This window comes from Manis pentadactyla, chromosome 3 (genome assembly GCF_030020395.1).
Source record: "Manis pentadactyla isolate mManPen7 chromosome 3, mManPen7.hap1, whole genome shotgun sequence".
NCBI classification, from domain to species: domain Eukaryota; kingdom Metazoa; phylum Chordata; class Mammalia; order Pholidota; family Manidae; genus Manis; species Manis pentadactyla.
The window spans coordinates 53,949,161-53,973,019 of NC_080021.1; the positions used below are offsets into that span (position 1 = coordinate 53,949,161).

The window sequence follows — 23,859 nt, forward strand, 5'->3', positions numbered from 1 at the left end:
ACATTAGGACCTACTTTCTTGTCTCCCTCCCTGTGAGCAAAATTGTAACATTTCCAGAATATATCCCCTGGCTTCGGTACATCTGCATATCAACAGGCTTTCAGAGGTGGAAAGAAGTATGGCTTTAGTTTATTTGCATCTTTCCTCAGGGGTGGAAAGAAGTTCATCTCCATATCAATGGGTAATTACCTGGGCAACGGAGGACTATTCTGTACCTGAGAGGTGAGGGGAGGGCCGGTTTTTGACTGATGCTAGAGCCTGAAAGAGAGAAACGACCCCAGACCGCAGCTTGTGAGCAATAAATAGATTTTAAATTTTTATTTCTCCCTTTGACTGATTTCAGTTTTTAGAGGTATTTTGCCCCAGGATTTCCTCTCCCTAGACTTAACAATGTAAGAAGGACTTAGAGTTTCCCCATGCCTCCTGAAGAGTTCACCAGGAATCCCAAGATGTTTCCATTGAGAGAGGTCCCACTAGGACAAGGGGAAATTTGTTAATGCTCCCCTCACGGGTACTGAGGTGAGAAATTTTAAGCATTGCTAGAAGATCCCCTTGGCCTAGTGGACCAACTAGATTAATTCCTGGGTCCTAATATATATACTTGGTTGAACTGATGTCCATCATGACCATCCCATTCCCTGGTGGTGAGAGGGGGGTGATCAGGAGAGCTGCTGTGTCCATTTAGGAACAAAAACACCCACCGGGCCAGGGTGTCCAGTCAGCAGAACAAAAGTTCCCAAATGTATATCCTAGATGGGATAATAATAATCTAGGGGATAGAATTAAAATGTGGGATCTTCAAGGGCTAATTAAAAAGAAAATTAGATAATCGGTCCCAGGATCTCAAAATGTTTCTAAGGTGTTTGAAGTCCAATGGGAAAAGGAAGAAACCCCAACTGCATTTTCATAGAGACACAGGGACCAGATGAGAAAGTATTCAGGACTTGATCCAGAAGCTCAGGTAGGACAGGGTCTTTTAAAAGTCAATTTTGTAACCAAAAGATGGCCAGATATTGCTAAGAAATTACAGAATTTAGATAGATAGAATGAGAAACCTACAGAAGAATTACTGAGAGAAGCTCAAAAAGTGTTTGTTAGAAGATAAGCTAGAAGCTTTTATTTCAAATTGTTAGAAGGAGAGCCAGACCCTCTCCAATGGACCCCAGGGGAACTGCAAATTCTAGAGGAATTGCAAGCAATCCTTAGTCACCACCCCAGTCCTGGCACTCCCATATTTAGAGAAGCCATTTCACTAGTTTGTTACTGTTGAACAAGGTTCTCTGTAGGAGTTTTGACCCAAGACTGGGGAGGAAAGAAACAACCAGTAGCCTTGGACCCTGTCTATTGGACCCTGTCTCTTGAAGATGGACTGAATATGTTCAGGCCATTGCAGCTACAACCTTACTGGTAGAAGAGAGCAGGAAATTAACTTAGGGGAACCCTCATAGTCAGTACTCCTCACCAGGTTCGGGTCATATTTACTTAATCAGTGGGCTAGGCGCTGGCTAATAGATTCTCAAATTTTAAAATATGAAGCAAGTTTACTTGAAAAAGATGACCTGATCTTAACCACAGACACCTGTCTCAATCTGACCAGCTTCCTATGTGCAGGAGAGGCTGAAGGCCAATCAGAATTGAGCCATAGTTACATAGACATCATAGAATATCAGACTTGGAGGAGTCCATACCTTTGGAAAAATTTGGACAGAAAGAGGTTTCATAAACAGTAAAGGAAAGGAATTAATTCATGGGGAATTAATTAAGGAGGTTCTGGAAAATCTTGTACTTACAGCTGAGATTTCTATAATGCATGTGAATGGTCACCAGAAAGGAAGTTCCTATGAAGCAACGGGTAATAGGATTGCTGATGTAGCTGTTAAAGAGGCTGCATCTGAAGATGAAATTAGATTTTTGAACCTCACTCCAAATATCCCTAAAATTTCATTGATCCCAAAGTTTTCTGAGAAAGAGATTAAGAAGCTACAGGAGGTGGGGGCATCTCGAGATGAGAAAGGGCGGTGGACTTTACCAGATGGGAGAGAAATGATCGGCCAGCCTATTATGAGAGAGCTGATGAACATATTACATAGAGGGAGCCATTGGGGTCCTCAGGCAATGTGTGATGCTTTGCTAAAGGTTTATGGATGTATTAGCATTTACACCATTGCTAAACAGGTTTGTAGGAGCTGCATAACGTGCCAAAGATTTATAAGAAGTTTATGAAAAAGCCAGTATCTGGAGGGAGACTCTCCAGGAATAAGACCATTCCAAAGTATTCAGATTGACTTTACTGAAATGCCGAAAGTGGAAAAGCTTAAATATTTGTAGTGATTGTTGACCATCTCACTGGATGGGTGGAGGCCTACCCATTAACAAGTGCAACAGCAGGATCAGTGATAAAAGTGCTTTTAGAGCAAGTTATTCCTAGGTTTGGGTTAATAGAAAATGTTGATTCAGATAACAGGAGTCATTTTATTTCAAAAGTACTATAGGGAATAATGATTATTGTTATGAGCTACCATATCTGGGAAGGGCAACAGACTTGCTCACTATGGAAACAAAAGATCAATTTTTAAAGGAATATGTGATGGCCATGTTTTCTACCTCATCTTCTCTCAGGCTGAAAGGACTCCTCGCCCAGACTCCCACACTTGAGTTCTTTGCTCACTGCTTCCAGCCTGGGGACCTGGTGTTAGTAAAATCCTAGAAAGAAGATAAATAAACTCCAGCCCAGCTGGGAAGGCCCCTACCAAGTGCTCCTGATCACTTGAGATGCAGTGAGGATGGCTGAAAAGGGTTGGACTCATTACACCAAAATAAAGAAACTGACTGTGAGATCTGGGGACAAAACAGAATTGGCAGGTGTCCCAGGTGGCTAACCAACCCTTAAGGCTGAAACTAAAAAGAACCTAAAAATATTAACTTTTATCCTTCTAATTCTGTATTTCACAGGCAAGTCACAGGGAGCCCTAGAATGGGAAGGAACTCCTGGTTATCCTGTCAAACTGGTAATCAATATTACTAAAACATCAAGCCCCAAACCAACCATTAGGTTTGATGCTTGTCAGGTTCTCTCTTGTAGTGACCTAAATGACCAAAGATAGCTTTCTGGAAATAATAAGTATCTCTGTTGTGAATGGACAAATCTTAATAGAATAAAAAAAGCAAGTAGGCCCCCATGTCCAAGGTAGGGCAGCGTTTGGTAGACTACTCAGTTTTTAAGGTGGACAGGCCCTCATGCAGCAGAAAAATCTTTAAGAAGAAAGCTCCACTTAGCTAAAGGAATTCCTCCTGACAATTGCCAGGACAGACAGTGTAACCCCCTTTTATTAACTACACATACACCTCAAGACTTAGACTCAGACCCTGTAATTGCCCCTCGTGTTTAAAGACTCAGTGTAGATATCATTGGAGTATATCCTATGAGAAGGTTTGGTCTTAATTTAATTGAAAGCAAGACTTCACCCATAGTGGCCACCCCCAATCCTGAGGGAAATAATGAGCCAAAGTTTCCCCATAATGATCCTAGACTAGTTACTGTAACAGAGATAAAAGATCTAAAACAGACTCTTGAAATAGAGATAGGTTATAGAGACACCAATGCCTGGGTGGAGTGGGTTAAATTTTCAGTACTAGCTTTGAATAAAAGCGATTGTTATGCAGCACGCAGGTGGTCCTGTTACCACTCTGCTGGGACACAGACCCCAGTGGGATGGAATGGGCTGGGACACAGACCCCACTGGGATGGAATGTTGGCACGGGACCAGGACAAGGATGCTTGGAGAAATGAGATTTGCAAAGGCTTGTCTTTACTCTTTCATGCACTAAAGAAGTCAGACCCAAGGGCAATCCCCTCTTTTTCCATAGGGAAGATGAATCAGTCCTCATGCCTCTCTCTAGGCAAGGGGGAGGTTTCAGAACTCCTGTGGGGAACTTACTGATTTGTACCCATGTCCTAAATGTCTTTAAAGAGGGTAACTTTTCGAAATTACGCATCCCCCGAGCAGACGTTTAGTGGTACTGTGGAAAGGGGAACCTGTGCTACTCATTGCCACCCACCTGGACTGGGACTTGTGCTTTAGTCCAATTGGCCATTCCATTTACCTTGGCATTTCTCTCCACACCCAATGAAAAATATTTTCATAGAAGTCAAATGTATACATAACTCAATAGGAGTCCCCAAGGGAATCCCTGATGAATTTAAAGCTAGAAACCAAATAGCTGCAAGATTTGAGTCAGCACTATTTTGATGACCCACCATCAACAAAAACATAGATTGGATCATTAACTATACCAGGGATGCTCTTCAAGGAGTAGCTAGTCAACTAGATGCGACCAGCAGGATGGCCTGTGAGAACAGAATAGCATATGTTAGCAGAAAAAAGAGTCTGTATTATGTTAAGAGGAAAATATTGTACTTTTATCCCAAATAATACTGCCCCTAATAGTACTATCACTAAAGCCCTAAAGGGACTCACCACTTTAGCTAATGAATTAGCTGAAAACTTTGGCATCAGTGGCCCTTTTATAGACTGGTTGGAAAGATGGTTTAGAAAATAGAAAGGTATGGTTGCCTCTGTTTTAACATCCCTTATTATAGTTGCGGGAGTTTTAACTGCTGTAGATGCTGTATCATCCCTTGTGGGAGGGGCTTGACTCAAAAGCTTATAGAGGCAGCCATAAACAAGATTAGAGAAATTTGAGAAAGGACCAAGCGTAAATTAAAATACATTACTGAGAATAAAATCAGAAATTCTTAAATAAAAAGAGGGGAGAACTGTTAGGAAAGAGTATAGAACCTAAATGTGATTTATTTCCACTAGGATGTTTAAACATTTTAACAGTAAGGTATTAACAAAGGGCCACGTGGTGGAAGCTGCTCGGGCTGAGAGTGGGGGTGTGGGAATTGATAAGGGCCTGGCTATACCTGTTTGAGTTTTTTTAAATCTACCAATAAGATTAAGACAAATGTAAAGGAAAGATATAACAGGCTTAGGCGGCATCCAAGGAAGAATGTGAACCCTGTAGTACTCAGCCAATGAGGGACCAGGGAGGGACTCACACACTAGGAGATAAATTATTGGAACCAAACTCCCCAGGTGTGCCTGCTCACCAGACACCCGATCTTGCAAGACCGTCATTAAAGCCTCATTCTGCTGTTTTCTTTGTCTCTGTGTCCACTTATTGAATATGGACCAGTGAGTCCGTTTCTCACACACCAGATGTGGACAGGTGTGGCTTAGGGTCCTCGTGAGATGTGTGCTCTGGGTGTTTCTTTTTTTTTTCTTTTCTTTTTTTTTTGCTCTGGATGTTTTATGTATTCCTGTGCAGCTTGCTTCAGCTAGATGTGGTGTTTTGCATTCATCTAGTTATTATTCTTGGATTAAATTCAGAATTTTGAAACAAGCATTAAAATAGAACTGACTGAATCTTTTTCACATAATTGTGGATATTTTAAATATAACAAGTGGCAGATTTTTAAAGGTTTGTTGCAATGTGGAATCTAAAACCATATTAATATACTTTTTGTACTCCTTCATTAAAATCCACAGACTATGTTGTACTTTGAATGGATCTTTTTATACATGCATGATTTTGTAACATCATCTTTTGGCTATTTGGAAAATAATGGCTCAGCCAGATCATAGGACAGAATGCACAGCAAGGCTTGATACGGCTCGCATGAAGAGCACTCCTAGGTTTATTGAGTTATGCAGATTCCCCAAATGGTGACACATTTCATCATACAACATTAAAAAAATCATACAACTGTACAATATTAAAAATAAACACTCAAGCTCATTAGGAAAGCATTTTTCCTCTATAAAAATTATTAGAGAGCCACAAAGTGACAGATCAAGTTTCTTCAAATATGTAGTAAAATTAGTTATTTTACTGCATCCTCAAAGACTTTCTTAAGTGAAACTGGCTTTTTCTAACTGAGAGTGTGTGGTAGTGATGCCAGTGTTCTTGTTTGCAGAGTCAAAGGATAAATCTTGCAAACAGTCAAAGTAGGACAATCAGAGCAGAGGCTTTTATTGAGAGATACAGTGAGAGGTCAGAGCTCCTGGTGGACAAGAGAGCCTGTAGCTGTGCATTATCTAGGGGTTTTATAGGCAGTTGTGGAGTTTTGGGAACCAGATAAAAGGCTTAGGGGTGTGGACTTGTTAAGTGGTCCCTGAATATTAAAAATTAACTTAACACCAGAAATTTACTGCTCTGATTTCTCCCTGGGATACTGGTGTCTTGGTCTAGGTGCATATCAAAAGGCTGCCTGTCCAGTCCTCAAGGTAGGCTGAGGTATTGTCTGTTTGCTAAAGAGTAAGTTAAGAATCTTACCTCTTTGTTTTTTTACTTATATGTCTTCTATTTTATTTTTTATTTTTTATTTTTTCCTTTTTTATTTATTTTTTTCTTTTGGTATTATTAATGTACAATTACATGAAGAACATTATGTTTACGAGGCTCCCCCCTTCATCAAGTCCTCCCCACTTACCCCTTCACAGTCACTGTCCATCTGCATAGTAAGATGCTGTAAAATCACTACTTGTCTTCTCCGTGTTGCACAGTCCTCCCCGTGCCCCCCACGCACTATACATGCAAATCGTAATGCCCTCTTTCTTTTACCCCACCCTTATCCCTCACTTCCCCACCTATCCTCCCCAGTCCCTTTCCCTTTGGTAACTGTTAGTCCATTCTTGGGTTCTGTGATTCTGCTGCTGCTTTGTTCCTTCAGTTTTCCTTTGCTATACCCCACATATGACTGAAATCATTTGGTACTTCCCTTTCTCCGCCTGGCTTATTTCACTGAGCATAATACCCTCTAGCTCAATCCATGTTGTTGTGAATGGTAGGATCTGTTCTTTTCTTATGGCTGAGTAATATTGCATTGTGTACATGTACCATATCTTCTTTATCCATTCATCTACAGATGGACACTTAGGTTGCTTCCATATCTTGGCTATTGTAAATAGTGCAGTGATAAACATAGTGGTGCATCTGTCTTTTTCAAACTGGATTCTTAGGGTAAATTCCTAGAAGTGGAAATCCTGGGTCAAATGGTATTTCTATTTTGAGCATTCTGAGGAACCTCCATACTGCTTTCCACAATGGTTGAACTAATTTACATTCTCACCAGCAGTGTAGGAGGGTTCCCCTTTCTCCACAACCTCGCCAACATTTGTTGTTGTCTGTCTTTTCGATGATGGCGATCCTTACTGGTGTGAGGTGATATCTCATTGTGGTTTTAATTTGCATTTCTCTGATAATTAGCTATGTAGAGCATTTTTTCATGTGTCTGTTGTCCATCTGGATTTCTTCTTTAGAGAACTTTCTATTCAGCTCCTCTGCCCATTTTCTAATTGGATTATTTGCTGTTTGTTTGTTGAGGTGTATGAGCTCTTTATATATTTTGGATGTCAATCCTTTATCAGATCTGTCATTTATGAATATATTCTCCCATACTGTAGGATACCTTTTTGTTCTATTGATGGTGTCCTTTGTTGTACAGAAGCTTTTTAGCTTGATATAGTCCCATTTGTTCATTTTTGCCTTTGTTTCCCTTGCTTGGGGAGATTGTTCATGAAGAAGTCACTCATGTTTATGTCCATGAGATTTTTGCCTATGTTTTTTTCTAAGAGTTTTATGGTTTCATGACTTACATTCAGGTCTTTGATCCATTTCAAATTGACTTTTTGTGTCTGGGGTTAGACAGTGATCCAGTTTCATTCTCTTAAATGTAGCTGTCCAGATTTGCCAGCACCATCTGTTGAAGAGACTATCATTTCCCCATTGTATGTCCATGGCTCCTTTATCGTATATTAATTAGCCATATATGTTTGGGTTAATGTTTGGAGTCTCTATTCTGTTCCACTGGTCTGCGGCTCTATTCTTGTGCCAGTACCAAATTGTCTTGATTACTGTGGCTTTGTAGTAGAGCTTGAAGTAGGAAAGTGAGATCCCCTCCCCACTTTATTCTTCCTTCTCAGGATTGCTTTGGCTATTTGGGATCTTTGGTATTTCCATATGAATTTTTGAACTATTTGTTCCAGTTCATTGAAGAATGCTGTTGGTAATTTGATAGGGTTTGCATCAAATCTGTATATTGCTTTGGGCAGGATGGCCATTTTGACGATATTAATTCTTCCTAGCCAGGGGCATGGGATGAGTTTCCATTTGTTAGTGACCTCTTTAATTTCACTTAAGAGTGTCTTGTAGTTTTCAGGGTATAGGTCTTTCACTTCCTTGGTTAGGTTTATTCCTAGGTATTTTATTCTTTTTGATGCTATTGTGAATGGAATTGTTTTCTTGATTTCTCTTTCTATTAGTTCATTGTTAGTGTATAGGAAAGCTACAGATTCCTGTGTGTTAATTTTGTATCCTGCAACTTTGCTGAATTCTGATATTAGTTCTAGTAGTTTTAGAGTGGAGTCTTTAGGGTTTTTTATGTACAATATCATGTCATCTGCAAATAGTGACTGTTTGACTTCTTCTTTACCAATCTGGATTCCTTGTATTTCTTTGTTTTGTCTGATTGCTGTGGCTAGGAACTCCAGTACTATGTTGAATAACAGTGGGGAGAGTGGACATCCCTGTCTTGTTCCCGATCTCAGAGGAAAAGCTTTCAGCCTCTTGCTGTTCAGTATGATGTTAGCTGTGGGTTTATTATATATGGCCTTTATTATGTTGAGGTACTTGCCCTCAATGCCCATTTTGTTGAGAGTTTTTATCATGAATGGATGTTGAATTTTGTCGAATGCTTTTTCAGCATCTATGGAGATGATCATGTGGTTTTTGTCCTTCTTTTTGTTGGTGTGGTGGATGATGTTGATTGATTTTCGAATGTTGTACCATCCTTGCATCCCTGGGATGAATCCCACTTGGTCATGGTGTATGATCCTTTTGATGTATTTTTGAATTCGGTTTGCTAATATTTTGTTGAGTATTTTTGCATCTATGTTCATCAGGGATATTGGTCTGCAGTTTCTTTTTTGGTGAGGTCTTTGCCTGGTTTTGATATTAGGGTGATTTTGGCTTCATAGAATGAGTTTCGGAGTACTCCCTCCTCTTCTATTTTTTGGAAAACTTTAAGGAGAATGGGTAGTATGTCTTTTCTGTATGTCTGATAAAATTCCGAGGTAAATCCATCTGGCCAGCGGGTTTTCTTCTTCACTAGTTTTTTGATTACTGATTCAATTTCTTTGCTGGTAATTGGTCTATAGATTTTCTGTTTCTTTCTGGGTCAGTCTTGGAAGGTTGTATTTTTCTAGGAAGTTGTCCATTTGTCCTAGGTTTTCCAGCTTGTTAGCATATAGGTTTTCATAGTATTCTCTAATAATTCTTTGTATTTCTGTGGGCTTCATCATGATTTTTCCTTTTTCATTTCTGATACTGTTGATGTGTGTTGACTCTCTTTTTCTCTTAATAAGTCTGGCTAGAGGCTTATCTATTTTGTTTATTTTCTCAAATAACCAGCTCTTGGTTTCATTGATTTTTTTCTATTGTTTTATTCTTCTCAATTTTATTTATTTCTTCTCTGATCTTTATTTTCCTCCATCTGCTGACCTTAGGCCTCATTTGTTATTTTTTTCCAATTTCTATAATTGTGAAATTAGTCTATTCATTTGGGATTGTTCTTCCTTCTTTAAATATGCCTGGGTTGCTGTATAGTTTCCTCTTAATACTGCTTTTGCTGTGTCCCACAGAAATTGGAGCTTTGTGTTGTTGTCATTTGTTTCCATATATTGCTGGATCTCCATTTTGATTTGGTCGTTGATCCATTGATTATTTAGGAGCATGTTGGTAAGCCTCCATGTGTTTGTGAGCCTTTTTGCTTTCTTTGTACAGTTTATTTCCAGTTTTATACCTTTGTGGCCTGAAAAGTTGGTTGGTAGGATTTCAATCTTTTGGGCTTTACTGAGGCTCTTTTTGTGGCCTAGTATGTGGTCTATTCTGGAGAATGTTCCTTCTGCACTTGAGAAGAATGTGTATCCTGTTGCTTTTGGATGTAGAGTTCTATAGATGTCTATTATGTCCATCTGTTTTAGTGTGTTGTTCAGTGCCTCTGTGTCCTTATTTATTTTCTGTCTGGTGGATCTGTCCTTTGGAGTGAGTGGTGTGTTAAAGTCTCCCAAAATGAATTCATTTCATTGTATTTCCTCCTTTAATTCTGTTAGTATTTGTTTCACATATATTGGTGCTCCTTTATTGGGTTCATATATGTTTATAATGGTTATATCCTCTTGTTAGACTGAGTCCTTTATCGTTATATAGTGTTCTCCTTTATCTGTTGTTACTTTCTTTATTTTGAAGTCTATTTTGTCTGATACTAGTATTGTAACACCTGCTTTTTTCTCCCTGTTGTTTGCATGAAATATCTTTTTCCATCCCTTGACTTTTTATCTGTGCGTGTCTTTGGGTTTGAGGTGTGTCTTTTGTAAGCAGCATATAGGTTGGTCTTGCTTTTTTATCCATTCTATTACTCTGTGTCTTTTGATTGGTGCATTCAGTCCATTTACATTTAGGGTGATTATTGAAAGATATGTACTTATTGCCATTGCAGGCTTTATATTCGTGGTTACCAAAGGTTCAAGTTTGGCTTATTTACTACCTTACTGTCTAACTTAACTCACTTATTGAGCTATTATAAACACAGTCTGATGATTATTTCTCTCCCTTCTTATTTCTCCTCCTCCATTCTTCATATTTTGGGTGCTTTGTTATGTGCTCTTTTTAGGAGTGCTCCCATGTTTTGCTGTCCCTCTAAGATGCCCTGTAGAGGTGGTTTGTGGGAGGCAAATTCCCTCAACTTTTGCTTGTCTGGGAATTGTTTAATCCCTCCTTCATATTTAAATGATAGTCGTGCTGGATACAGTATCCTTGTTTCAAGGCCCTTCTGTTTCATTGCATTAAATATATCATGCCATTCTCTCCTGGCCTGTAAGGTTTCTGTTGAGAAGTCTGATGATAGCCTGATGGGTTTTCCTTTGTAGGTGACCTTTTTTCTCTCTCTGGCTGCCTTTAATACTCTGTCCTGTCCTTGATCTTTGCCATTTTAATTATTATATGTCTTGATGTTGTCCTCTTTGGGTCTCATCTCTCAGGAGTTCTGTGTGCCTCCTTAGTCTGAGCAACTATTTCCTCTCCCAGTTTTGGGAAGTTCTCAGCAATTATTTCTTCAAAGACACTTTCTATCCCTTTTTATCTCTCTTCTTCCTCTGGTACCCCCATAATGCGGATATTGTTCCTTTTGGATTGGTCACACAGTTCCCTTAATATTGTTTCATTCCTGGAGATCCTTTTATCTCTCTCTGCATCAGCTTCTATGCATTCCTGTTCTCTGGTTTCTATTCCATCAATGTCCTCTTGCATCTTATCCATTCTGCTTATAAATCCTTCCAGAGTTTGCTTCACTTCTGTAATCTCCCTCCGGACATCTGCAATCTCCCTCAGAACTTCATCCCTTAGCTCTTGCATATTTCTCTGCAGCTCTGCCAGCATGTTTGTGATTTTTATTTTAAGTTCTTTTCAGGGAGACTGGTTAGGTCTGTCTCTGCAGATCCTCTCTCACGTGTTGTTTGAACTATCTTGGACTGGACTAAATTTTTTTGCCTTTTTATGGTGATAGTGGTGGCTGTAGGCAGGTTGTGGGTGTGTCAGCTCGGAGAAGAAAGTCATTTCCTGTTTGCTGGATGCCTTTCCTTTCTCTGCTGCCTGTGTCGGTTACCCGCAATCCTGGAGCAGCCACCGGGTTAATCTCCTAAGCTGCTGTGGGTGGGGTCACCATCAGAGCAGTGCGGAGCCTTGCGGGAAGTGGCAGGCACACCATGTGCATTCCTCTGTAATAGCGGTGCTGCTGCCTGGCAGCTATGTGCCAGTCATGGCCTTTGGTTCTGGCCCAGGTGACTATGCAGTGGGCTGGGATTCCGGTCGGCTGCTGTGAGCATGCCTGCTCCCTCTGGCTCCACTGCAGGTGCACATGGGGCTCTCCCATGCGGGCCTCTACTGGGCTACTCTGACTGCACTGCTGCCGGTGGGTATGAGTTGCACCCGGGCTGTTTGGTCCCCTCTGGCACCGTTGGCGCATGCGATCTTCTCCTGGTCCCTTCTGGTTTTGCTGCTCCCAGCACCCAGTTCCACTCTCCCACTACTGGGCCAGTGTGTCGGGGTCCGCACCAGTTAGAGGAAAGACTGGCAGGCTGCTTAGTGCCGTGAGGGGCTTCAGAGCTGTGCTGCCTCCTGGGGTTTAGGGCACCTGGGGTTCCCCAGGAATCCCAGCTGCTGGCTAAGTGTGCCGGGATGATTTCTTCTAGCTATGGTGTCCCTGTCTCTTTAAGACTTGGCGAATGCACTTGCTTTTCTTTTGTCTCAGGGATGCCGGTTGCGGGGACCTGTCTACAGGTTTTGCTTTTCCGTTTCTCTAAAATCCAGCACCCCGTGCACCTTGTGTCTGCACAACAGGTGCGGATTTCTAGAGCTGGTTGTTTAGCAGTCCTGGGCTTTCACTCCCTCCCAGTTCCGACTCCTTTCTTCCCACCGGGTTCTGGGGTGGGGAAGTGTTCGGGTCCCGCCTGGCCGTGGCTTGTATCTTACCCCCTTTTTGTGATGTTGAGCTCTCACAGATGCAGATGTATCCTGGCTGTTGTACTGCATCCATTGGTGTCTCTTTTAGGAATAGTTGTATTTATTGTATTTTCATAAATACATATGTTTTGGGGAGGAGATTTCCTCTGAACTACTCATGCCGCCCTCTTCCCGTGATCTCTGAAATCTTACTTCTTACACTTTCTGGGTGTTAAAATGCAACCTTATCTTTAATGTGGAATCCTTCCTGCCTTCTACTGTGTTGTTTACAGCTGGGTCTGCATGCTAAATTATCTGCCCAGTTTGCAATCACCTCATCAGATCTGAAGGAGGAAAGCAGCACACAGGCCTGGGCCTTTAGCATGCTAAGGTGAATCTTACACATGATTACAAATGATTAGCATAATAAAAATGTGCTACTCTTCTTTATCTGGGGAATATTAACTGATCTTACTGAAGAATGACTTTACAGCTTAATGTTTAACATAGAGTTTTGGTAGGGGGTTTCCTTGCATGTAGTTACATTGCTCTGACTGAAAGTATCCCGCCTTGCTTTTTCTGGAGGCCCTCATCTCTACTCTGACTACACCCATGGTCCCTGTCTCAGTAGCGAATAAATAAGGACTGCAGTTCTATCTTGATGCCACTGCTTTGATTCAGGCCAATGCACAGCATTTTCACTCACCATTGCTTTTTGCACAATCAGCGTTCAAATGCCAACACAATGGAAAACATCAATAGTGTTTTGGTGGTTTTGTGAGAATACTTTTGACTTACAGATTCCCTGAAAATGTCTCAGAGTTTGCAGACCATAATGTGAGCTGTTGTTTATTCCAAAGGGTCTAGTACACCCATCCTTTACCTTTCATCATAGGGACCATTGGAAGAAGCTCTGAAATTACAGCATGTTTAAAATAGCCTTAAATACCCACAAAAAATTTCTTAAGGTGGGTTCTAGGTCAATTCTTTCCAATAAACTGCCTTGGAAAATGGAAAGGAAGATAATAGAATTTTTTTTCCAATTTAAAAAAGTAATTCTAGGATTTAAAAAAGTTGTGTAGGAAAAATTCTGCATGTGCATATTTTTCACTTGATCTAAACATTAAATTTTAATGGCCTATAGAACTCTTTTCATTATACTGATGACTTATATCTGTTAAAGTACATGTTTCAGAATTTAAGTTGGCTTATGGCTGAGAAAGAGGGTCTCAAATAGTGTTTTGAAGTAGTGTTGCTGGGCATCTGTGTCTGGGAGGTCTTTCCTTGGGCACCAGGTGAAACCTCAACCTAAACAGGGGACAGTTCCTGACTCTGAATGAGAAAGAATTCTCTAGCAGGCTGGGAGTGTGTAGGTTCGGAAGGAATTCACTAAAGTGAGAGTAGCAGGGAATGGCAGGTGCCATGCAGGCGGCTGAGAACAGGAAAGTGCAGAGGGGAAGAGGGAAAGCTCACTGAACTTCTTGGCCTGGGGCAGATTCCCTTGCCAACTCCTAAAGCCAGGGTCACCTGGCATCCCATGTCTGCTAGGATCTGCAAGGCATGGGGACTAGCTCCTACCACCCCAGGATTTGGGGGAACTGTGGAGCATGGGATGGAGTGAGATTATGTTCTGAAAACTTCCCAAGGAAAGGAGATTTTTCAAGCAGGCTACTAATGAGCAGATCATGCAGCTGCAGTTCTGTCTGGGTCACTCAGGTGATGGGAACTTGCAGGCCAAAATCAGAGCTCTCAGCAGCCCCTCCCTATAAACAGGAAAAAAAGGAAACTTGGAAATAAAATAAAATAGCAAAGAAACAAAGACGCTGCCCAGTGGAAGAGTGCAGAAACAAACGCAGTAAGTTGAGTTGTGAGAAAGCTTTATTTAAATGTACACATTCAAAGAAAGGAGAGTGCGGGTGACATCAGAGAGGAGGAATGCTTAAAAGGCTGGCGTTTCTGTCTTTTAAGGATTTTCAGAAATGTGACAAAGGGCCAGGGGCATAGACTTGTAAAGCGGTCTCAAAATGCTTATCTCTAGTGGAAGACATTATGTCTCCTCTCCTCTATTATCAGTCCTCCTGGTAATTCTGCAAAATTAACTTAAAACAAGAAATTGGTCAGTTCCCTTCCAGGATAGCAGCTTTCCTTTGGGAACATACCAAACAGACTGTCCACTCTGCTCCCAAAGTGGCTTGAGTTATTGTGTGTTTACCAAATAATATGTTAGGAATATTACTTCCTAATTTCCTGGTTTTTAAAATGAAATCTTATCTTTACCATACTGTTTATAATTCAGCTTTTTGGAAAATTAATCATGATGCTAGTCTCTTGTCTCTGCCCTATTTCAACAGCACTCTTTCCCCTCAACCCGGGACCATGGGTTATCATGACAATGGACTTTACAGGAAATAGTGTATTGAAGCTGGAAAAAGGAGGAGTAAGTGGCTGAGGAATTCTTATACTTAGGGAGAAAGACATACAACAAAGTCATCTTTTTAGTGACCTTCACTCTCTATTAAGTGACACCTAATGAGAAGTTAGACAGGAGACCTAGTAACCTCACCTTATATAACTGCAGACCATGCCAAACCCTGGGAAAGCTGGACTGTCCCAGTTGCTGCAGTCTGTCACATATGTATGTGTGGATGTTTGTCAAGAAGCTAGAACCTGAAAAAAATACATGACTTATTTACCACATTGTAATCCATGTATTTGCTCACATATACATGATCCATATTGTTTAGTGAGGTTTTCTTTGTAGTCTCAATTCATCGATTAATTTCTGCCTCTTCTTCACATTGGCTCCTAGAGAATTGGGAAAGAGATGTGGTGAATAAGGAGTCCAATCATATAACTTTGGTTACTATCACATAGAACTGTTGTTGAATTACAGGTTTTCCTGGCTATCTGAAAGTAGAGCATTCCTGTGAAACCATTTGTAAGCCAAAATGGGGTAAAACAATTAAGCAATTACCATTAATTTACATGGAAAAATGTTTGAGCATTCCCAGACCCATGAAATAACCTCCCTTGAGGTTTTATGCCTTAGGACACATCTTGTCAACAGATGCACAAAACGAATTAAGATAAAGTACAGATGCTCACAGATACAGTCCCAAGTTACAGTGGCTTGATCCTGGGATGCTGAGTGTGGTTCCCTGGGAAGGAGCTTGATGGTGCCCCTGTCGCTGCCTGGGGTAGGCACTGCCTCTCTAAAGTCTCACTACAAAACAAATGCTAAACACTATTTTTGTTTTTAATTTGTTTTGTAAAAGTGAAAGTCCTTGCTGGGTTTCTTTCACCTAAATTAGCAAGAGAAATTTCCAGTTTGAAATTTAAAAAATGTAATATATGACTAGGTGTGACTACAACTGCAAACACACACACACAAATCCCACAAATTATAGTGACTTAAATGAAATTGGAGTTTATATTTTTTCTCTCATAAAACAAGCCTGGAAGTGGCAATTCAGGAATGGTACAGAATGGAGTGTCTACTGTGTCACCAGGCTTGCTGGTTTCTCTATTTCCCCTGTGCACCTTAGGTATGTGGTTTTTATCTTCAAATTTATCTCATAATCAAAGGAGGCTGGAGCTCTATGTATCATATCTACATTCCAGGCAAACAATAGAATAAATGAGATTATCTCCCTTTTGGGTCCCCCATGTGACATTTTTGGTGACATCCCATTGGTCGAAATTTAATCATGTGGTTTAATTATATAGCTGCAAGGGAAGATGGAAGATTTTTGGACACATGGATACCTGGAATAAAATTAAAGTGACTGTTTCTCTGCCACAGGAATAGTCTTTGCTTTTGTAAAGCACCAGCTAATTTTCATCCCAACTGTACAAATTTGTTTTATTTTAAGTGTTGGAAAAAAATATTTTGACATTTTTATTTAAAGACACAACTCCAGGGGGCGGAGCCAACATGGCGGCGTGAGTAGGACAGCGGGAATATCCTCCCAAAAACATATATACTTTTGAAAATACAACAAACACAACTAGCCCTAAAAGAGAGACCAGAAGACGCAGGACAGTGGCCAGACTGCAGCTACACCAGCGAGAACACAGCACCTCAAGAAGGGGGTAAGATACAAGCCCCGGCCCGGCGGGACCCGAGCGCCCCTCCCCCCAGCTCCCGGTGGGAGAAGAATAGGCAGAGCGGGAAGGAGACGGAGCCCAGGACTGCTGAACACCCAGCCCCAGCCACCCCCACCAGAGCACAGACACAGTGTGTGGGCGGGGGGCCCTGGATACTGGGGAAACAGGGCAACAAGACCTGTGAGCGGGTGCCGAAGCTGATGCCCCTGTGACAAAGAAAAGCGGGGGCTTTTTGAAAGTCTTAAAGGGAGAGGGACTTAACAGCTTGACGGAAACAACACAGGTCATAGTCCAGCAGCTGAAAATTACAGGGAAAACTTGGCACACTAACCCCCTGGGCAATAGCTCTGAGATCCCTCACGGAGGCAAACAGCCAAACAGACCCCCATCCATTACCCCTCTGGGCGCTGCGAAAGGAGAGAAGCAGCCTGAGACAAACTCCGCTCAAAGAAAGGGAAATTCCTCCCTTCTGGCCAGGCAAGACACAAAGACCCAATCTACACGCAATTACCCAACACAAGCCACTAGGGGTCGCAGTTGTCCCAGTAAAGAAAGGCCAGTAGCAAGTGAAAATTTTGGCCCTCCCAGCTGACAGTCAATAGCACCTGTCAACATGAAAAGGCAAAAAAATATGATCCAGACAAGACTAACCCAGACGGCTTCGGCATCTGCTACATCTTCCCCTGAGAAGGAACCTGGGGAGATAGATTTAGCCAGTCTTCCTGAAAAAGAATTCAAAACAAAAGTCATAACCATGCTGATGGACTTGCAGAGAAATATGCAAGAACTAAGGAAGGAGAATTCAGAAATAAAACAAGCTCTGGAAGGACTTCAGAACAGAATGGACGAGATGCAAGAGACCATTAATGGACTAGAAAACAGAGAACAGGAACGCAGAGAAGCTGATGCAGAGAGAGATAAAAGGATCTCCAGGAATGAAAGAATTTTAAGAGAGCCGAGTGACCAATCTAAAAGGAACAATATACGAATTTTAGGTATACCAGAAGAAGTAGAGAGAGAAAAAGGGATAGAAAATGTCTTTGAAGAAATAATTGCCAAAAACTTCCCCAAACTAGGGGAAGAAATGGCCTCTCAGACCACAGAGGTACACAGAACTCCCATGACAAGGGATCCAAGGAGGGCAACACCAAGACACATAATAATTAAAGTGGCAAAGATCAAAGACAAGGACAAAGTATTAAAGGCAGCCAGAGAGAAAAAAAAGGTTACCTACAAAGGAAAACCCATCAGGCTATCATCAGACTTCTCAACAGAAACCCTACAGGCCAGAAGAGAATGGCATGATATACTTAATGCAATGAAACAGAAGGGCCTCGAACCAAGACTACTGTATCCAGCACGAATATCATTTAAATATGAAGGAGGGATTAAACAATTCCCAGACAAGCAAAAGTTGAGGGAATTTGCCTCCCACAAACCACCTCTACAGGGCATCCTACAGGGACTGCTCTAGATGGGAGCACTCCTAAAAAGAGCACATAACAAAACACCCAACATATGAAGAAGGGAGGAGGAGGAATAAGAAGGGAGAGAAATAAAGAATCATCAGACTGTATTTATAATAGCCCAACAAGCGAGTTAAGTTAGACAGTAAGATAGTAAAGAAGCTAACCCTAAACCTTTGGTAACCACAAACTTAAAGCCTGCAATGGCAATAAATTCATACCTTTCAATAATCACCCTAAATGTAAATGGACTGAATGCACCAATCAAAAGACACAGAGTAATAGAATGGATAAAAAAGCAAGATCCATCCATATGCTGCTTACAAGAGACTCACCTCAAATCCAAAGACACGCACACACTTAATGTCAAGGGATGGAAGAAGATATTTCAAGCAAACAACAGAGAGAAGAAAGCAGGTGTTGCGATTCTGGTATCAGACAAAACAGACTTCAAAATAAAGAAAGTAACAAAAGACAAAGAAGGACATTACATAATGATAAAGGGCTCAGTCCATCAAGAGGATATAACCATTATAAATATATATGCACCCAATACAGGAGCACCAACATACCTGAAACAAATATTAACAGAACTAAAGGAGGAAATAGAATGCAATGCATTCATTCTAGGAGACTTCAACACACCACTCACTCCAAAGGACAGATCCACCAGACAGAAAATAAATAAGGACACAGAGGCACTGAACAACACACTAGAACAGATGGACCTAATACACATCTACAGAACTCTACATCCAAAAGCAACAGGATACACATTCTTCTCAAGTGCAGATGGAACATTCTCCAGAATAAACCACATACTAGGCCACAAAAAGAGCCTCAGTAAATTCCAAAAGATTGAAATCCTACCAATCAACTTTTCAGACCACAAACACATTAAACTAGAAATAAACTGTTCAAAGAAAGCAAAAAGGCTCACAAACACATGGAGGCTAAACAACACACTCCAAAATAATCAGTGGATCAATGACCAAATCAAAATGGAGATCCAGCAATATATGGAAACAAACGACAACAACAACACTAAGCCCCAACTTCTGTGGGACACAGCAAAAGCAATCTTAAGAGGAAAGTATATAGCAATCCAAGCATATTTTAAAAAGGAAGAGCAATCCCAAATGAACGGTCTAATGTCACAATTATCGAAATTGGAAAAAGAAGAACAAATGAGGCCTAAGGTTAGCAAAAGGAGGGACATAATAAAGATCAGAGAAGAAATAAATAAAATTGAGAAGAATAAAACAATAGTAAAAATCAATGAAACCAAGAGCTGGTTCTTCGAGAAAATAAACAAAATAGATAAGCCTCTAGCCAGACTTATTAAGAGGAAAAGAGAGTCAACACAAATCAACAGTATCAGAAACTAGAAAGGAAAAATCACGACGGACCCCGCAGAAATACAAAGAATTATTAGAGACTACTATGAAAACCTATATGCTAACAAGCGGGGAAACCTAGGAGAAATGGACAACTTCCTAGAAAAATACAACCTTCCAAGACTGACCCAAAAAGAAACAGAAAATCTAAACAGACCAATTACCAGCAACGAAATTGAAGCGGTAATCAAAAAACTACCAAAGAAGAAAACCCGCTGGCCAGATGGATTTACCTCGGAATTTTATCAGACATACAGGGAAGACATAATACCCATTCTCCTTAAAGTTTTCCAAAAAATAGAAGAGGAGGGGATACTCCCAAACTCATTCTATGAAGCTAACATCACCCTAATACCAAAACCAGGCAAAGACACCACCAAAAAAGAAAACTACATACCAATATCCCTGATGAACGTAGATGCAAAAATACTCAACAAAATTTTAGCAAACTGAATTCAAAAATACATCAAAAGGATCGTACACCATGACCAAGTGGGATTCATCCCAGGGATGCAAGGATGGCACAACATTCGAAAGTCCATCAACATCATCCACCACATCAACAAAAAGAAAGACAAAAACCACATGATCATCTCCATAGATGCTGAAAAAGCATTTGACAAAGTTCAACATCCATTCATGATAAAAACTCTCAGCAAAATGGGAATAGAGGGCAAGTACCTCAACATAAGAAAGGCCATCTATGAAAAACCCACAGCCAACATTATATTGAACAGCGAGAAGCTGAAAGCATTTCCTCTGAGATCGGGAACTAGACAGGGATGCCCACTCTCCCCACTGTTATTTAACATAGTACTGGAGGTCCTAGCCACGGCAATCAGACAAAACAAAAAAATACAAGGAATCCAGATTGGTAAAGAAGAAGTTAAACTGTCACTATTTGCAGATGACATGATACTCTACATAAAAAGCCCTAAAGACTCCACCCCAAAGCTACTAGAACTGATATCGGAATACAGCAAAGTAGCAGGATACAAAATCAACACACAGAAATCTGTGGCTTTCCTATACACTAACAATGAACCAACAGAAAGAGAAATCAGGAAAACAACTCCATTCACAATTGCATCAAAAAAAATAAAATACCTAGGAATAAACCTAACTAAAGAAGTGAAAGACTTATACTCTGAGAACTACAAGTCACCCTTAAAAGAAATTAAAGGGGACAGTAACAGATGGAAACACATCCCATGCTCACGGCTAGGAAGAATTAATATTGTCAAAATGGCCATCCTGCCCAAAGCAATATACAGATTTGATGCAATCCCTATGAAACTACCAGCAACATTCTTCAATGAACTGGAACAAATAATTCAAAAATTCATATGGAAACACCAAAGACCCCAAATAGCCAAAGCAATCCTGAGAAAGAAGAATAAAGTAGGGGGTATCTCACTCCCCAACTTCAAGCTCTATTATAAAGCCATAGTAATCAAGACAAATTGGTACTGGCACAAGAACAGAGCCACAGACCAATGGAACAGACTAGACAATCCAGACATTAACCCAGACATATATGGTCAATTAATATTTGATAAAGGAGCCATGGACATACAATGGTGAAATGACAGTCTCTTCAACAGATGGTGCTGGCAAAACTGGACAGCTACATGTAGGAGAATGAAACTGGACCATTGTCTAACCCCATATACAAAAGTAAACTCAAAATGGATCAAAGACCTGAATGTAAGTCACGAAACCATTAAACTCCTGGAAAAAAACATAGGCAAAAACCTCTTAGACATAAACATGAGTGACCTCTTCTTGAACATATCTCCCCGGGCAAGGAAAACAACAGCAAAAATAAACAAGTGAGACTATATTAAGCTGAAAATCTTCTGTACAGCAAAAGACACCATCAATAGAACAAAAAGGAACCCTACAGTATGGGAGAATATATTTGAAAATGACACATCCGATAAAGGCTTAACATCCAGAATATATAAAGAGCTCACACACCTCAACAAACAAAAAACAAATAACCCAATTAAAAAATGGGCAGAGGAACTGAACAGACAGTTCTCCAAAAAAGAAATACAGATGGCCAACAGACACATGAAAAGATGCTCCACATTGCTAATTATCAGAGAAATGCAAATTAAAACTACAATGAGGTATCACCTCACACCAGTAAGGATGGCTGCCATCCAAAAGACAAACAACAACAAATGTTGGCGAGGCTGTGGAGAAAGGGGAACCCTCCTACACTGCTGGTGGGAATGTAAATTAGTTCAACCATTGTGGAAAGCAGTATGAAGGTACATCAAAATGCTCAAAACAGACATACCATTTGACCCAGGATTGCACTCCTAGGAATTTACCCTAAGAATGCAGCAATCAAGTATGAGAAAGACCAGTGCACCCCTATGTTTATTGCAGCACTATTTACAATAGCCAAGAATTGGAAGCAACCTAAATGTCCATCCATAGATGAATGGATAAAGAAGATGTGGTACATATACACAATGGAATACTACTCAGCCATAAGAAAAGGGCAAATCCTACCATTTGCAGCAACATGGATGGAGCTGGAGGGTATTATGCTCAGTGAAACAAGCCAAGCGGAGAAAGAGAAATACCAAATGATTTCACTCATCTGTGGAGTATAAGAACAAAGGAAAAACTGAAGGAACAAAACAGCAGCAGAATCACAGAACTCAAGAATGGACTAACAGTTACCAAAGGGAAACGGACTGTGAAGGATGGGTGGGTAGGGAGGGATAAGGGGGGGAGAAAAAGAGGGGTATTAAGATTAGCATCCATAGGGGGGTGGGAGAAAGGGGAGGGCTGTACAACACAGAGAAGAAAAGTAGTGATTCTACAACATTTTGCTACGCTGATGTACAGTGACTGGAAACGAGTATATAGGGGGGACCTGGTATAGGGGAGAGCCTAGTAAACAAAGTATTCGTCATGTAAGTGTAGATTAATGATAAAAAAAAAAAAATAGCAGTTCCTGTGTAGTGACCTCCAATGAGTTCTACACAATGATATAAAGGGTATATAAAAGTGTAGGCAAAGGATCTGTTTGTGTTTATGCAGAGGATCAAAGCCTAATTGGGCTACCCCAAAAATGAACTAAGATACGATATGAAAAAGAACTTCCAACATCAGCACTCTTGGGAAGACTCATGCCAGAATATGATCAGCAAAAAAACCCCCAAGAAAGGTCCACGTACTGCCACAGGTGTAGATGCACTCATCCCACCAATTCCTGGACTTGCCATGGGAATGAAGAAGGAGATATCTAAGCTGGCCTGTGCATACAGTAAAACAACAAACTTGACTGGATCTATACTGTTGGAACTCAACCAAGAATTAGGAAAAGTGCAAATTGTAGCACTCCAAAATCTTACAACCACAGACTATTTAATCTTAAAAGAACATATGGGATTTGAACAGTCCCCAGGAATGGGTTGTTTTAATTTATCTGAATTCTCTCAGACTGTTCAAGTTCAGTTGGACAATATCCACCATATCATAGATAAGTTTTCACAAATGCCTAAGGGCCTAACTGGTTTTCTTGGTTTCACTGGAGATGCCTGGTAATTACAGGTATGCTTTGGTTACATAACTGTACTGCTCTTATGTTAATGTTTGCACATAATTAAATTAGTAGTTTAACACCTATCCATGCTGAAGTTACTCTACAAGAAGATATGTCAAAGAAATAATCAATCTTCCCAGGTTTTCTTCTGCCTGCTACTTCTATAGCTTTTCTTCTTCCTACCTAATTACAACCCTTAAATAGAATTCGTGCCACATGTCGAATTTACTGAGTATCATAATCCTTCCAAGTGGTAAAGACACCTCAAGACAAATGCTGGGCGTAGAAGCCACAGGGCATAAATATGCAAAAAAGTAAAAAGCTAACCTTTTCAAACAATAAGGCTTCTCTCTCACTTACCAACTTAACATTTCCCTATATGGCCCCGGAAGATGACTGGTTAGCCAGAGACGGGTAAGATTCCTCAAGGGAGGAACAACCTAAGACAGGCACAGTCGCAGGGGGGCCATCAGGTGAGTAAATGGAGATCAACAGAGGTGAGGCTTAGAACCTCCCCCCTTCTGTTCTGAGAGAAATCTTCTGCATACGTGGATGTTTTATTGCCCTTGTCTAGCTTGGATTAACACATAGTCTACAGGCACACACCTGATCATCTACATTTGCTCTCTTACAACACTAAACTATGTTTTCTACCTTTATCTTGTATCTACCTACCACTTCAGCATTTTATTAAAAATAATAATAATAAAGAGAGAAATGTGGTATCCACATATAAATCAAGTATAAAAATCAAATGAAT

General features: G+C 40.6%; 1 protein-coding gene across 1 annotated transcript in view; it reads right to left on the reverse strand.

Moving 5' to 3' along the window:
* Positions 1-15,272: 15,272 nt before the first annotated feature.
* Positions 15,273-23,859, reverse strand: part of RALYL (RALY RNA binding protein like) — a 772,833-nt gene continuing 764,246 nt past the window's right edge. The window contains exon 10 of the mRNA XM_057497924.1: positions 15,273-15,366. The gene's annotated coding sequence lies outside the window, so the exon portion shown is untranslated. The remainder of the gene's footprint in view (positions 15,367-23,859) is intronic.